Below are 15,846 nucleotides of genomic sequence, written 5' to 3' on the forward strand. Positions count from 1 at the left end.
CTACCCTTTCTTTCCCTTCCCTTTTTTGTGCCTGAGCAAGTCAGTCCTAAAGCCATTAGGTGTTGCCAGGCAAGGCATGTGTATGTGTAAAGGGGCATCCCTGCCTGAAGACTCAGAGCCCAAGGTGGAAAGAAGGATATCCCTGGGGGTTGGGTGGGAAGGAGGCTAACTGCTTCATGGATTCAAGCTTGAGTGAGGTGTGGAAGTCAAGGGCCAGGGATGGTTCTGCATAGATTGTGAGGAGGACCTTTTTGTGGAGGAAGGATCACTTATATGCACTGGCATTCATCAACTCGGCAAATACATAAGAATGCTGAGAGCCAAGTCTGTCATTTTTGGAAAAGGGAATTTCCAATATGGAAAGGAAGTAAACTAGAACAAATTGTGAGGAATTCTACTGGAACTAAAGGTCTCCATGCAAACTTCTTGTATTCGATAGGTATGCATATGTGGCTAGACTGATCTATAACTATAGATGTGTGTCTACGTGTTTGTGTGTGTGATTGTGTACACACATGTATTCCCAAGTTACTGGAAACAGCAACATTCCAATGGCACTAATTACACCAGTCCCCAGATCCTAGCTTCTGAACACCTTTCTCCACTCAATGATGGGTTCCCAGGCTGAGGAAGGAAAGGATAAATGAGCCTGGTTCACCTTGTCATGTCAGTAATAAGGGAAAGTTCAAGAGTGATGGGGAGATGTCAGAGGGCCACAGAATATAGCTTAAGGGCTCTCCTGCCAGAAACATGCAGGACTCTCTTATTTTTTCCACCTTTTTTGAGGTATTATTGACATATAACCTGTAAGTTTAAGATGCCAATGTGATGGTTTGGTACACACATATCTGGCAAAACGATTACCATGGCAGAGTTGGCACTCTATCCCCTCACATAATCCTTTTTAAAAAACGTTGAGGAAATAACATCTCAGAGCTACCCTCTTAGCTTTCACTGTATTACACAGTTTTGTTAATGATACTCACCATGCTATACATTGGATCCACGTAACTTATTCATCTCATACCTGTAAGTTTGTACCCTGTATTCAACATTTTCCCCAGGGCCCGGAAACCACCATTCTAAACTCTTATTTCTGTAAGTTTGACTTTTTTAGATTCTGCATATACGTGAGAACATACAATATATGTCTTTCTCTCTTTCACCTTTTTCACTTAGCATAAAGCCTTTGAAGTCCATTCATGTTGTTGCAAAAGGCAGAATTTTCTTCTTTCTGACTGAATAATATTCCATTGTATATATCGCCACATTTCCTCTTTTAAAATTAGTTTATTTTAATTGGAGGGTAATTACTTTACAATATTGTGATCTTTTTGTCATACATCAACATGAATCGGCCATAGGGATTCACGTGTCCCCCCATCCTGAACCCCCCTCCCACCTCCCTCCCTACCCTATCCCTCAGGGTTGTCCCAGAGTCCCGGCTTTGGGTGCCCTGTGTCATGCATGGAACTTAACACTGGTCATCTATTTTCATATGGTGATGTACATGTTCCAATGCTATTCTCTCAAATCATCCCAACCACTCCTCCCACTGAGTCCGAGTCTGTTCTTTACATCTATGTCTCCTTTGCTGCCCTGCATGTAGGGTCATTGGTACCGTCTTTCTAAATTCCATATATATGCGTTAATATACAGTATTTCTCTTTCTCTTTCTGACTTACTTCACTCTGTATAACAGGCTCCAGGTTCATCCACCTCTGTAGAACTGACTCAAGTGTGTTCCTTTTTATACTTGAGTAATATTCCATTGTATATGTACCACAACTTCCTTATCCGTTCGTCTGCCACTGGACATCCAGGTTGCTTCCATGTCCTAGCTATTGTAAACAGTGCTGCAGTGAACGTTGGGGTACATGTGTCTGTTTCACTTCTGGTTTCCTCGGGGTGTCTGCCCAGCAGTGGGATTGCTGGGTCACATGGCAGTTCTAGTCCCAGTTTTTAAAGGAATCCCACACTGTTCTCCGCAGTGGCTATAGCAGTTTGCGTTCCCATCAACTGAGTGAGAGCGTTCCCCTTCCTCCACACCCTATCCAGCATTTGTTGTTTGTAGACTTTTTGATGGTGGCCGTTCTGGACGGTGGCACCACGTTTTCTATATCCATTCACTCTTCATAGACACCTGATTGCTTACAACTTTTGGTTGAAGGTGCAAAGTAAATTTCAGGTTAGTGTTAATCCTCCAACATTGTTTTTCAGAATCATTTGGCTCTTCTAGTTCATTTGCCTTACTACAGAAATTTTATCATCAATTAGTCTATATGTACAAAAAAGTCCTGCTGGAATTTCTGACTGGAATTGTATGAAACTGATGGATCTGTATGCGGACTACTGACATCCTAATTATATTGAATTTCTCAACCCGTGAACACATCGTTTGCCCCCATTTTGTTAGGTCTTATTTAAGGAACCACGTTGCATTGCCTTTTCTGCCATTGTTTTATCAAGTCTAATTCTCGTATATCAAATTCTGAAAATCTGACTCTGATGAAGATATGAAAATATTAGGAGTCAGACTTTCATCAGTAATGCCTTATTTCTTGTGTAGTTTTAGCATTGCCCGTTTATTGTGTTTCTTATCTTTTCTGCTAATATTCGTGATTGTTTAATCCAAGGGTGATGGTATGGTATTTTCTGGGGTAAATCGTGAGGAGATGTTCAGCTGTGTTTTGGGAGGGAGAGTCTGAGGACAGGGGCACAGGGGAGAGAGAGCAGAGTAGGGGTGGGGGAGGTGAAAGCGTGGGGGCAGGGACAGGGGGCTACTAGTACAAGCGGAAACAGAAGTGAAGAGACACAAGAAGAAGAGCTCCCCTCTGGACCGTGCTTAGCTCTCTGTACATATACGCGTAATGAAGGCTTTGAGTACTCATAGCAACACTGTGCAGACAAGGCAATGGCAACCCACTCCAGTACTCTTGCCTGGAGAATCCCAGGGACGGGGGAGCCTGGTGGGCTGCCGTCTCTGGGCTCGCACAGAGTCGGACACGACTGAAGCGACTTAGCAGCAGCAGCAGCAGCAACACTGTGAGGGAAGCATGTTTAGTGCTACCATCCCTTTCGGCAGTTGTGGAGCAGAGACACATAGATTTAATGGGTGAATGAATCTGCACAAAGTCACCTAGCTGGCAAGAGCTGAGTCAGATTGGTGCCCAGCCAGAGAGAAACAGCCAGGTGTGGTATCTCACCCCCAATCTGGAATACAGTGCAGTGTCTGGTGTACTCTGGATCAAAAGGCAGATCAACCTCTCCATCCGCATGAAACATTACTATGGATCGGTATATACATTGAACACAGTGTCTCCTAGGTGAATGAAAGACCATGAGGTGTCATGTCAACATGCACACATCACAGAGAACAGTTCCTGGTCCATACTGAGGTCTAAACAGTGTTTCCTCTGACCAACATTAGTGGAGCACCCTCATCATTATGGAAAGTAGCATAACTATAGTGATAAACAGATAGAACCACAGATACAATATCATGAAGACATTACCTCCCCCATCTTGTAATTTTCTTAAATGTAGAGAAAAAAACCTGGAAGGCAATAGACAATTACTAAGTTTTTTCCTCTTAAGTGTGACATTCTAGATAATTTCCAAATAACATTTTATTAGTATTTTAATGTGTTGTATCTTCATTGTTACATAGGCAGTTTTTCTATTATAATTGAAAAATGGACTTTCTGAAGACTTGTTCTCCTCAGGTATCTTGAGGTTTCAGCATAAAAAAGTTGTGTGGGTATCCCTGCCAGGTGAAAACCCAATCGGCACACTGAAGTCAGAAGTAATATCTTTGGTACAGTAGGTGGGGGGCTGTGGGGAGTAGAGAGTTCCTGATGGAAGGCTGGCTAAGCCTGCAAGCATTGTGAAAAAGATCACTGATGCTATAGGCCCAAACCAAACAATAGCTCACAGGTCCCAAGGAAGACACTGGTGTTCTATGCACGGAAATGTCTGTGTTAGGACTTTCAGACCTTTGCTCTTTTGGCTCCCATGATGCAGTGGGGCAGCTTGCGGTGCTTATAACACAGACCTGCTTTGACCCAGGCTGTGGATGAGAGTCACAGCCTCCCCTGCAGCACCACCCCCTTTGTGGGCGGTCTGGAGCCTTTCTTATGATGTCTGGGAATCGACAGATTCCGAAGAGAAAGGAGAAAGAAGATACATAGCGCAGGGGGTACAGGCACCCACCCTGTGCATGTGGTGCTAGAGATGGGCTAGAGATGCAGGTGCAGCTTGTTACAGGAACCCGTTGGGGATGAGTGGAGTTGGATTCAGTGACTCAAGGAAGAAATGTGGAAGTGAATGTAAAGGGAGAAAACACATTGAGGGGTAAACAGCTCCAACTCCCAATTCTGTACCAGGGTAGGGTGCTCCATTACTGTTGTGAGAAGGCTGCCTGGTCTGAGCTCTGGGAGGGAGTGATGAGCGTTCTAAGGACCCGCCATCAACCCTAAGCAGGGGGCGCTGAGAGTGTGAAGACATTGAGTCTCAGCCTTTACCACTGACAGACACAGAAAGCTCCTTAGCCCTGCTCAGAGTGGGGCTGTGGCACCTTAGGGAAGCTCAAAGGTAGGGTGGTGGTGGTGGTTCAGTCACTCAGTCGTGTCCAACTATTAACGAGCCCATGGACTGCAGCATGCCAGGCTCCTCTGTCCTACACTATCTCCCTGAGTTTGAACAAAGTAATGTCCATTGTGTTGGCGATGCTATCTAACCATCTCACCCTCTGTCTCCTCCTTTCTCCTCCTGCCTTCGATCTTTTCCAGCATTAGGGTGTTTTCCAATGAGTCAGCTATTTGCATCAGGTGGCCAAAGTTTTGCAGCTTCAGCATCAGTCCTTCCAGTGAGTATTCAGAGTTCATTTCCTTTAGGATTGGCCGGGTTCTCCTTACTGTCCAAGGGATTCTAAAGGGTCATCTCTCTAGCACCACAATTCGAAAGCATCACTCAGTCTTCTTAATGATGCAACTCACACATCGGTACACGACTATGGGAAAAACCATAGTTTTGACTCTGCAGACCTGTGTCACCAAAGTGATGTCTCTGCTTTTTAATATGCTGTCTAGGTTCGTCATGGGCTTCCCTGGGGGCTCAGTGGTAGATAATCTGTCTGCAATGCAGGGGAATTAGGACACCTAGGTTCAATTCCTGGGTCGAGAAGGTTCCCTGGAGGAGGGCATGGCAACCCACTCCAATATCCTCGCCTGGAGAATCCCCTGGACAGAGGAGCCTGGCGGGCCTTGGTCCATGGGGTCGTAAAGAGTACACCGAGAGACATCACCTCCCAAACAGAATCTCTGGCCAATGGGCTGTCTCTCTAGCTTTACTCATCTCAAGTAAAATCTGTTCCCTGGCCTCAGAAGCCACGTGAGATGACGAAGGAAACTTGAGGCAGCAATTTGGTTCGAGATCTGTATTCGTTTGGGCCAAGTGATTGCAGGGAATGAAATGGGGTAGGGTGATGAAGGAAATGAGATGATGAATTTATTGCCCCGGCCACCTCCCTGCCTCCCAGGTAGCCGACTTCAGTAGGGCTGGCTGGTGTCAATGCCTTGTGTGTAGGCTCACTTGTAACAACATCCTGTGTGTGGTATGAGCAACTTGGTGGGCAAATCAGACAGCATGGCCAAATATTCCTTTCTCAGAGTGGATGGAGGGAGAAGAGAGAAAAGAGTGATGAACCATGGGCTAGTTGGGAGTCACTTTCTAAAATCTCAGTATTTCTTCACAAGGTGTTGTGTGAATTCTTTTGTTTATCTGAGAATTGGCTTTCTAGGTGAGGAAATATCATCGTGAGAGACTCCTTGTGACATGTGAAAAGAGGTTGGGAGTGAATTGGATTAAGGTCATTTTCCAAGTGTTTCACACCAAGTGTTTGTTTAAGGGCACAGCAGTGGCCTAAAGGAACTGAACTAAGTGGTTGAAATACAGGTTTCAGTTACTGAAATGTGAAGAGACTCTTTCTGGGATGTGTGGTCATCCTAGCCTGTGGTCACAGGCAACTCATAAACTCATAGGATTTGAACCGTGTCTTCCTAATGTCTTTTGCTTTCTGCCCTGGAATGTGGTGGAGGCCTCAGTTCCGGTGACTAAAGTTCCTAGGTAACAGTTCTCTGAGAAAAGTAGCTCTCTAGAAAAGAGCAGTGCCTGGGAAGCTGATCTAAAGTTTTAACATAGCCTGTGATGTAATTTTTGTTAGCTTCACTCAAGATATGATCATTCAAAGGATATAGAGAGATGCACCTGCTTCTGTATCTACCATTGGATTTTTCAAATGAACATACAGTAAGCTTGGCCCGGTTTTCTTTCTTCTTATTTATTTATTCATTGTTGGCTGCACTGCGTCTTTGTTGCTGCACGAGGGCTTTCTCTAGTTGTGGAGGAGGAGCACTACTCTCTAGTGGCGGTGCATGCGCTTCTCATCTCAGAGACTTCTCTTGTTGCAGAGCATGGACTCTAGGCTCGGGGGCTTCCGTAGTCGGAGCAGGTGGGTTCAGTGGTTGTGACACACAGTCTTAGTTGCCCTGCGGCACGTGGAGTCTTCCTGGACTAGGGACCGAACGCCTGCCCCGTTGCATTGGCAGGGGGCTTCTGTTTTATTTTTTTAATCATCAATTCATTTCAATTGGAGAATAATTACTATACGATACTGTGATGGGTTTTGCCATATATCAACACGAATCGGCCACAGGTATACGTGTGTCCTCCCCTCCTGAACCCCCATCCCACCTCCCTCCCCACCCTATCCCTCTGGGTTATCCCGGAGCACCGGCTTTGGGTGCCCTGCTTCATGCATCGAACTTGCACTGGTCATCTGTTTTACATATGGTAATGTATATGTTACACTGCTATTCTCTCAAATCATCCCACCCTCACCTTCTTTTGCCGAGTTGAAAAATGTGTTCTGTACATCTCTGTCTCCTTTGCTTCCCTGCATGTAGAATCGTTGCTACCTTCTTTCTAAATTCCATATATAGGCATTAATATAAGTATTTGTCTTTCTCCTTCTGACTTACTTCTGTCTGTATAACAGGCGCCAGGTTCATCCACCTCATTAGCACTGATTCAAATGTGTTCCTTTTTATAGCTGAGTAATGTTCCATTGTGTGTATGTACCACAACTTCCTTATCCATTCATCTGCCATTGGACATCTAGGTTCCTTCCCTGTCCTAGCTATTGTAAATAGTGCTGCTGTGAACATTGGGGTACATGTGTCTGTTTCACTTCTGGTTTCCTCAGGGTGGTATGCCCAGCAGTGGGATTGCTGGGTCGTGTGGCAGTTCCATTCCCAGTTTTTTAAGGAATCTCCACTCTGTTCTCCTCTCCACAGTGGCTGTACCACTTTACATTCCCACCAACGGTGGAAGAAGGTTCCCTTTTCTCCACACCATCTCCAGCATTTATTGTTTGTAGACTTTTTGATGATGGCCATTCTGACCTGTGTGAGATGATACCTCATTGTGGTTTTGATTTGCAGTTTTCTAATAATGAGTGATGTTGAGCATCTCTTCATGTGTTTGGTAGCCATCTGTATGTCTTTGGAGAAATGTCTGTTCAGGTCTCTTGTCCACTTTTTATGGGGTTGTTCGTTTTTCTGGTATTGAGCCGCATGAGCTGCTTGTATATTTTGGAGATTCATTCTTTGACAGTTGTTTCATTTGCTATTATTTCCTCCCGTTCTGAGGGCTGTCTTTTCACCTTGCTTATAGTTTCCTTCATTGTGCAAAAGCATTGAAGTTAAATTTGGTCCCTTTTGTTTATTTGTGTTTTTATTTCCATTACACTGGGAGGTGGGTCATAGAGGATCTTGCTGTGATTTATGTCAGAGAGTGTTCTGCCTATGGTTTCCTCTTAAGAGTTTTATAGTTTTTGGTCTTACATTTAGGTCTGTAATCCATTTTGAGTTTATTTTTCTGTATGGTGTTAGAAAGTCTTCCAGTTTCTTTCTTTTACCCATAGTTGAGCATTTTCCCCAGCATCATGTGTTGAAGAGACTTTGTTTATGCCATTGTGTATTTGTGCCTCCTTTGTCAAAGATAATGTGTGCATAGGTGTGTGGATTTACCTCTGGGTTCTCTATTTTCTTCCATTGATCTATACTTCTGTCTTTGTGCCAGTACCATACTGTCTTGATGACTGTAGCTTTGTAGTATAGTCTGAAGTCAGGAAGGTTGATTCCTCCAGTTCCATTCTTCTTTCTCAAGATTGTTTTGGGTATTTGGAATCTTTAGTGTTTCCATACAAAGTGTGAAATTATTTGTTCTAGTTCTGTGAAAAAATACCTTTGCTAGTTTGATCAGGATTGTGATGAATCTATAGATTGCTTTGGGTAGTAGAGTCATTTTCACTGTACTGATTCTTCCAATCCAAGACCGTGGTACATTTCTCCATCCATTTGTGTCATCTTTGATTTTTTTCATCAGTTTTTTTTTTATAGGTCTCTGTATACAGGTCTTTTGTTTATTTATATAAATTTATTCCTAAGTATTTTATTCTTTTCATTGCAATGGTGAATGGGGTTGTTTCCTTAATTACTCTTTCTGATTTTTCCTTATTAGTTTATAGGAATGCAAGGGGTTTCTGTGTATTAATTTTATATGGCAGGCACATTCTTAACGACCGGAGCCACCAGGGAATTCCTGGCCTGCTTGTCTTTGGGTGTGCAGCTCTCTGAGCTGTGACACACGGAGAGATTCCAGTGATGACCACCACGACCAGGACACAGGCCATGTCCATCACCCTAAAAACGCCCAGGTGCTGCCCCTTCTGGTTTCCCCTCCCACACCCCAACCCCTGGCACAAGGATCTGTCCTCCTTCACTACATTTTGTCCTCTGCAATTTTAAAATTCCTTATGTATTCTGAATTCAAGACCTTTCTCAGATCTGTGCTTCACAAACGTCTTTCCCCTAATAACAAATAGCTTCCCTTTTCATTACAGGAGACATGAGTGATGACATGTACTTTTCCTCCCCACACTCAGAGCCCAATGTTGTGTAGCCAGCAAGTGCCTGTGAGATTCTTCAGAAGTGAAAATAAATTCTGCTGTCTGTCAGCCTGTGCTCTCAGATAGCCCCCAGAGCTATATTTCTGCAGAAACCCACGAGTCTTCTGCAGACAGAGGCACTTGAGAACAGGTATATTTATTGGAGTCTGAACTGGTCATCTCATCAAAGAGCTTCAGAGCTCAACCCATCTTGCAGGACTTGTCTCCCAGCTCCAAGGGAACTTTTCTTCTTGAAACTCAGAGGCATGAATTTAGTCAGTGTGGGCACGTTAAGCAGGGCTAACATGGCATTTCAAGGTTGTTCATCCTTTACCAGGTATCAGACCACATTCAATATATTTCTTTCTGTCACCTTAGTTACTCCTCCTTCAAAGACCCATCATTTTGGAAGATTTCAATCCTAATTGATGAGGTGAGAAAGCAGAGGACAGGGAAGTTAGGGGGATTGCTCAGAGTCACATAGGCTGCCAGAGGAAAAGTGACCCACGAACCTTGGCATCCTCCATTCAGAGCCCCCAGTCTTTATTTCTTCAGTAAATTTGCCATGCGTGTGTGCATGCTGTCACATCAGCCATGTCCAACTCTTTGCGACCACATGACTGTAGCCCACCAGGCTCCTCTGTCCATGGGATTTTCCAGGCAAGACTACTGGAGTGGGTTGCCATGCCCTCCTCCAGGGGATCTTCCCGACCCAGGAGTCCAACCCACGCCTCCTGCAGCTCCAGCATTGCAGGAGGATGCTTTACCACTGAGCCACTGGGGAGGCCCAAATTTCACATATGATATTATATTTGATTCAGGTGCACAACAGAATGATTCCATATTTTTAAACATTATGAAATGAATTGCTACGATAAGTTTGGTTACCATGTGTCACCACAGACATTTCTTACAAGATTATTGACTATATTTCCTGTATGTACATTCCATTCCCATGCCTTATTTTATAACTGGAAGTTTGTATCTCCTAATCCCTTCCCTGTTTTACACATCCCCCTACTCCCTCCTCCTCTGGTAACCACCAGTTTGTTCTCTGTGTCTCTGAATCTATTTCTGTCTTGTTTCCCGTGTTCTCTTATTTTATTTCTGAGGTTCCACATGTAAATAAAACTGTGTGGTATTTGTCTTTCTCTGTGTGCCTAGTTTTACTTGGCATAACACCCTCTAGGTCCATCCATGTTGTCGACAATGACAAGATTTCATTCTTTTTTATTGCTGAGTAATATTCCACTGTGATGTGTGTGTGTGTGTGTGTGTGTGTGTACCATTTCTTCCTTTTTGACTCATCTATCGATGGGCACTTAGGTTCCTTTCATATCTTGGCTCCCCTTGGCTGTAAATAACGCTTCAGTGAACAGAGGCGCACATATATGTTTTGTGACTAGTGTTTCTTCTATTCTTAAGAAAAATACCAAGAAGTGGAACTGCTGGATCATATGGTAGTTCTTGTTTTCAGTTTTTGAGGAAACCCTCATTGTCTCCATAGTGGCTGCACCGATATACATTTCCACCAACACCTCACGAGGGTTTCCTTTTCTCTACATCCTCCCCAACATTTCTTACTTGTTGTCTTTTTAATAACAGCTACTTGACAAGTGTGAGGAAGTACTTCACTGTGGTCGTGATTTTCTAATCCCTGAGGAGGAGATGTTGAGCATCTTTTCATATGTCTATTAGCCATCTGTATCTCTTCTTTGCAGAAATGTCTATTCAGTGCTTTGCCCCATTTTAAAATCGGGTTTTGGGTGTTTTTCCCAATACATTCTATGAGTCCTTTAGCTATTTTGGATATCTACCTGTTTTCCGATGTATATCACTTGCTCATATCTTCTCCCACTCAGCAGGTTGCCTTTTTCTTTTCTTGACGGTTTCCCTTGCTGTGTAAAAGCTTTTTAGTTTGATGAACTCCCATTGGTTTATTTTTGCTTTTGTTGCTCTTGCCTGAGGAGACATGTCAAAAAAACTATTGCTAAGACCTATGTCAAAGAGCGTACTGCCTACGTCTTCTTCTAGGAGCTTTATGGTTTAAGGTCTAACAATTTCGTCTTTAATCTTCTGTGGTTGTGGTTTATTTTTGAATGTTGTGAAGAAAGGGGTCCAGGTTTCCATAACCATTTATTGAAGAGACAGCATTTTCCGTGATGGATGTTCTTGGCTCCTTTGTCATAGACTAATAGGCCATATGAGCGCAGGTCTATTTCTGACAGAGCATCCCCAACTGTACCCTCCGTAAAGGCTGGGTGAAGTAAGAAGACCCGGTGACTTCAGTGTCCATCCACAGCTGGTGGCACACCAAGTCTGGATAAGGTACGTCACTGTTGCTAGCCACAGTGCACTGGGGCAGGGATGGTCATCCCCGCTTGACACAAGTTCCCCAGGGTGGGATGCGATGGGCTCACTCCAGCAGCCAACCCAGGTTGATCCTGCCATCCACAGTCCCTCATTTAAGCCAATCATGAAGGTTTTCACTGTATATGTTACATCCCCTCCATGCCGTGCCAGGCTGGCTGTTGAGACGGGGAGGTGAGGAGGAATTGCATGGCCAGTCTCTGCGCTTGAGAGTTGAGTCATTGAGCAGAGAGGAGATCTGACACCCTTAGATGTGCTGGCGAGTGCATCACTGATCCCCTGTGAGGCTGCGTTGCTAGGAGACGAGAAGACTGACAAGGATCAGAGTAGATAAGTGGCCATGGCGGGGGAGGGGACAGGGTATTCTGGGTCTTTGCTGTGCCAGTCCCAACTGCAGAATTACCCACAGCCTGCATGAGGGCACCCGGAGGATGAATAGGTGGTTGTAAATGAAGATATCAGCTGTGCCACCCCCTCCCCACCTCAAAGTCTGTATCCCCAACCTGCCCTTTGGGTGTTGGTGATCTGGAGGTCACTTCTGACCAGCATACTCTCCCCAGTTACAGAGTAGGAGCCAGAATCCTGTGTTGTGCAGAGATGTCCAGCACGTCAAATTCTAGGCCAGAGACCAAGCCATAGGAACCAACAGGCCAGAGAACACTGGTTGGGAGTTGGGTTAAAGGCAGTGGCCAAATAACAAATCTGAATGTACCTGTAGCAAGCAACGATATTGAACCATTCATTTAAAGACCTTCCCACAGAGGGAAGTCCTGGGCCTCCTGGTTTCACCAGTGAAATCTATCAAAGGTTTAAAGAAGAAATAGCACCCATCCTTCACAGATTCTTCCTGAATAGACAGGAGGGAGGAGGGAACATTTCCTCATTCATCCTATAAGCACAGTATTACCCCAGTACCAAAGCCAGATTGCCATCACCAGAAAGCTACAGACCCATATCTTTCATGAATAGCGATGCATACACCCTCAACACAGTACCTGCAAACCAAATCGAGAAACATTTTGCAAAGGGCTGTGCGAGATCTTTCCCAGGACGGCAGTATTGGACCAACACTCAACTTCAGTTACGGGAAACAGCGTATTGATGTAATGAAGGACGGAAACCACCTGCCATCTTGACAGACAAAGAAAAAGCATTTGACACAGTTCAAGACCCGTTCAGGACAAATAAGTAAATAACTAAATCAATAAACACGGTCAACCATCTCGGGATAGAAGGGGTCGTCGTTGCCGTGTGAAGAACATCCGTGAGAAACATCCGGCTCTCGTCACATCACATCTAGTAGAGTCTGAGTGAATGCTTGCCTCTTGAGATCCAGACCAGGACAGGAGGTCTGCTTCAACCACCTCTATTCCACACTGACTGAAGGGTCTAGCCTGTGCACCGTGCAAAAGAAGAAATGAAATCATGGAGAAATGAGAAATGAAACCCATGTCCACACAAATACTCGTCCTTACATGTCTTTCACAGCAGCACTGTCTGTATATCTCCAAATAGTGGAGCAGCCTAAAGGTCTGTCAGCTGGAGAGTGGTAAACAGAGTATTCTTAGCCATTCAGTGGAAGAGCACAGATGGATGAAAAGTGATGAACTTCTGCTTTCTGCTGCCTCATGGGTGAGCCTCCAAAGCACTGTACTAAGTGAAAGAACCCAGACACAAAAGGCCACTTCCTGCAGGAGTCCATTGATGTGAAATGCCCACCAAGGGCAAATCTACACAGAGAGAAATTAGATGAGAGGATGCTTGGGCCTGCAGGTCCTTTTGGGGATCAACTGCTGATGGGTACACGGAAGCTTTTTGTGGTGCTGGCAGTGTTCCACAAGTGCACTGTGGTGGTGGCTGCACCACTGTGTGAAGTTATTAAAGACACTGCACTGGATGCATTGAATGGCTGTGATTTGTGGTGTGTAACTGTACCTCAGTAAAGCAGTTTAGGAAGGTAATGCAGATGTCCAAGTCAGACATGTGGGAAAAGATATGCCATTGCTTTTGTAACAACGAGGAGTGCCCTGCTCCTTCCACGTTCTGGGTCCGGCTAACCCCACATGTGCTAGATGCTCCCTCCAGAGACAGTCGCTGTGCACGTCAGGACGGAATCCCCAGTGATCACACGTCTAGTGTGTCTCTGTGTTTACGCACAGGCGCCCATTGTGTGACCACAAGTCAGTGGCTCTAGACAGGCTCCTAGAACCCACCCTGCATCTGAAATTCTACTTTGTTGTTTTCCCATCCTTCTCAAATCACATGGACCCAGCCTCCATTTCCCAGATTCAGTCACAGATCTCAGCCCTTAGCTCCAACCTCTGGTCACAGGAATACCTGTTAACCTGGTGCGAGGGCCCCTTCCTGACCTCAGCAACGCAGGAGGGATGCTCAGCAGAGCAGTAACCAAGACAACGGAACTCCATCCATCCTCCTTCTGCCGCCAGGACTGAGGTGCGTTCCCTCCCCATCCATCTATCTGCCTGAGTGTCTGGTAAGGAAGGGGACTTGGGGGCATAACACACCACTGAGTCATTGAAATTGTTCTAAATATGGCTGTGAGTAAATATGTCAAAATACCACTCAGAAGGGAAGACACAATATTTTTTAAAAATTTGCTTTAGTAGCAAACATGGCTCTTCAGTTCAGGATTCTATTTAAAACCAGGACGGGTGAAGCATCATGCGATTGTGCTTCTCAACCTAAATTATGCATCAATTCTCCCCTGGAGAGGCTTTAGAAGAGCTGATGCTGGCAGGACATCCACAGAGGGTCTAAAGTAGTATGTCTGGAATGTGGCCCTGGCGTGAGCATTATCTGAAAAAGTTCTCTTATGAAAGCCCAGCTTGCAGCTGTGGAAACTGAACCCTTTCTTACTGGAGGAAATTGAAGATCAAAAATTTGCGACTCCTCTCTACAGCGAAAGCATGTTTTCATCATGACCCGCTATACTTGACAGCTATCTTAGGCTGAGGAAAGGGACAACTTGCCCAAATTAATACTGGTTTGAAAACTGACCTTGTGCTTGCTCTGCTGCGTGTTCCTGAATCCAAAGTTTTACAGTTGAAACCCTGCTGTTGTTAGTGAAACTCAGTACGTTTTAGTTCTTGTCAGGATCCCTTGTGCCTAGTTAGTTGAATACATTTCTAAAACACTGTGGAGATAATGTCATTCGACAGATCAGAATAGTACATCAAAGATTAAAGATGGCTGAGAATTGTAGCTGCTGATGTTGATGTACGAGGATCTGCTGTCAGCGTATCTGCTGCCTGCGCTCAGTTGCCATTTTAAACTGTTTCCTGTGTTATCAAATTAACTCCTGTGCTCAGATGAAGACCAAATCGGAACGGGATGCTTATTGGGAAAAATACAGTTAAGCAATCCCTTGTTTGGTGCACACCCATGAAGACCCACCTCCCTAAACGTTCCTTAGGGATCTCTTCCGGATATCCTTTGGCACATTCCCCAGCGATGGGCTTGCACTGCTGTGTCCTGACTCATCGTCTTGTTAAAGACAGGGCTTTCAACCTCTCAGGTGCATTACAGCGCCCGGGTTCTCTCGGAGATCCAAAAGAGGGTGAAGGCCCGAGCTCAGGACACCTTCAGAGCGTGTCTGCAGGAACAGGGCCTCTCAGAGGAACCCATCCCCACCTGTGGCAACAGGAAGATCTCATGTCAGCCTTTTCCAGAGCAGCTCCAGGGGAGTCATGGCACAGTGAAGATCACAGCCAGCAGCATGCCCGGGATTGTGGTTTAAGGAACTGGGTGGATGGCAGTGCCCATCCATGAGACAGGAAACGTTGGCCTGGGGCTACTAGCAGGCCTGCAGGGCTTATGGGACAACTGAGTGCAGATGCCCCATACATCTCGGCCTGTGGGGAATCTGGGGCCCAGCTGAGACGTTCTAGGTAGATTTAGTTATAGGAAATCCAACAGCATACAGGGGATCCTGATGAAAAGAAGTCAGATGAGTAAAAGCTCTGGGGGGTGACGTGGTCACCCAAGAATCATGTATGGAGTGGAAGAGCACAGGGCAGAGGTTGGAAACCAGAGGAAAACAAAGCCCAAGATTTAGGAGGGGATCAAAGTAAATGGACAGATAAGGAGACTTAGAAGTAATGGCCTGAGAAGTATGGGGAAAGCCAGGGTGGGCTGCTGTCACAGACTCTGACCAAGGAAAAGTGGTTTTGAAAACGGAATGTGTCTGTGGCCAATACAGCACTGGGTACTATGGTTGGCCCACGGAGCTCTTGGGAGACGTTAGCAAGGGGATGTTCTGTGGATGGGCACATGGCGGAGGAATCGAGAGGTAACCGATAAGGATGGTCCTGGTGTCTATACTTTCAAGAAGCATGGCTTGAAAGGAACCAAAGACGCACGGTATTGGAAGTAGCGGGCTGTGTGCTCGCAGGGTGTGCTCTCCTCTCCTGGCTCCACCTGGTGATGCTGACCTGCACCGCCTGTGG

The 15,846-nt window shown here is 45.3% G+C and overlaps 1 protein-coding gene and 1 long non-coding RNA gene across 4 annotated transcripts in view; both read left to right on the top strand.

Moving 5' to 3' along the window:
• LOC113886989 (neurofilament medium polypeptide-like) overlaps positions 1-15,846 on the top strand; it is a 424,045-nt gene that overhangs the window by 262,157 nt on the left and 146,042 nt on the right. The gene's annotated exons all lie outside the window — the stretch shown is intronic.
• LOC113886999 lies at positions 10,279-13,962 on the top strand. Its single transcript, XR_003509625.1, has 2 exons — positions 10,279-11,338; positions 11,941-13,962. It is a non-coding gene; the product is annotated as an uncharacterized LOC113886999 (long non-coding RNA).

The sequence above is a fragment of the Bos indicus x Bos taurus genome, chromosome X (genome assembly GCF_003369695.1).
Source record: "Bos indicus x Bos taurus breed Angus x Brahman F1 hybrid chromosome X, Bos_hybrid_MaternalHap_v2.0, whole genome shotgun sequence".
NCBI lineage: Eukaryota > Metazoa > Chordata > Mammalia > Artiodactyla > Bovidae > Bos > Bos indicus x Bos taurus.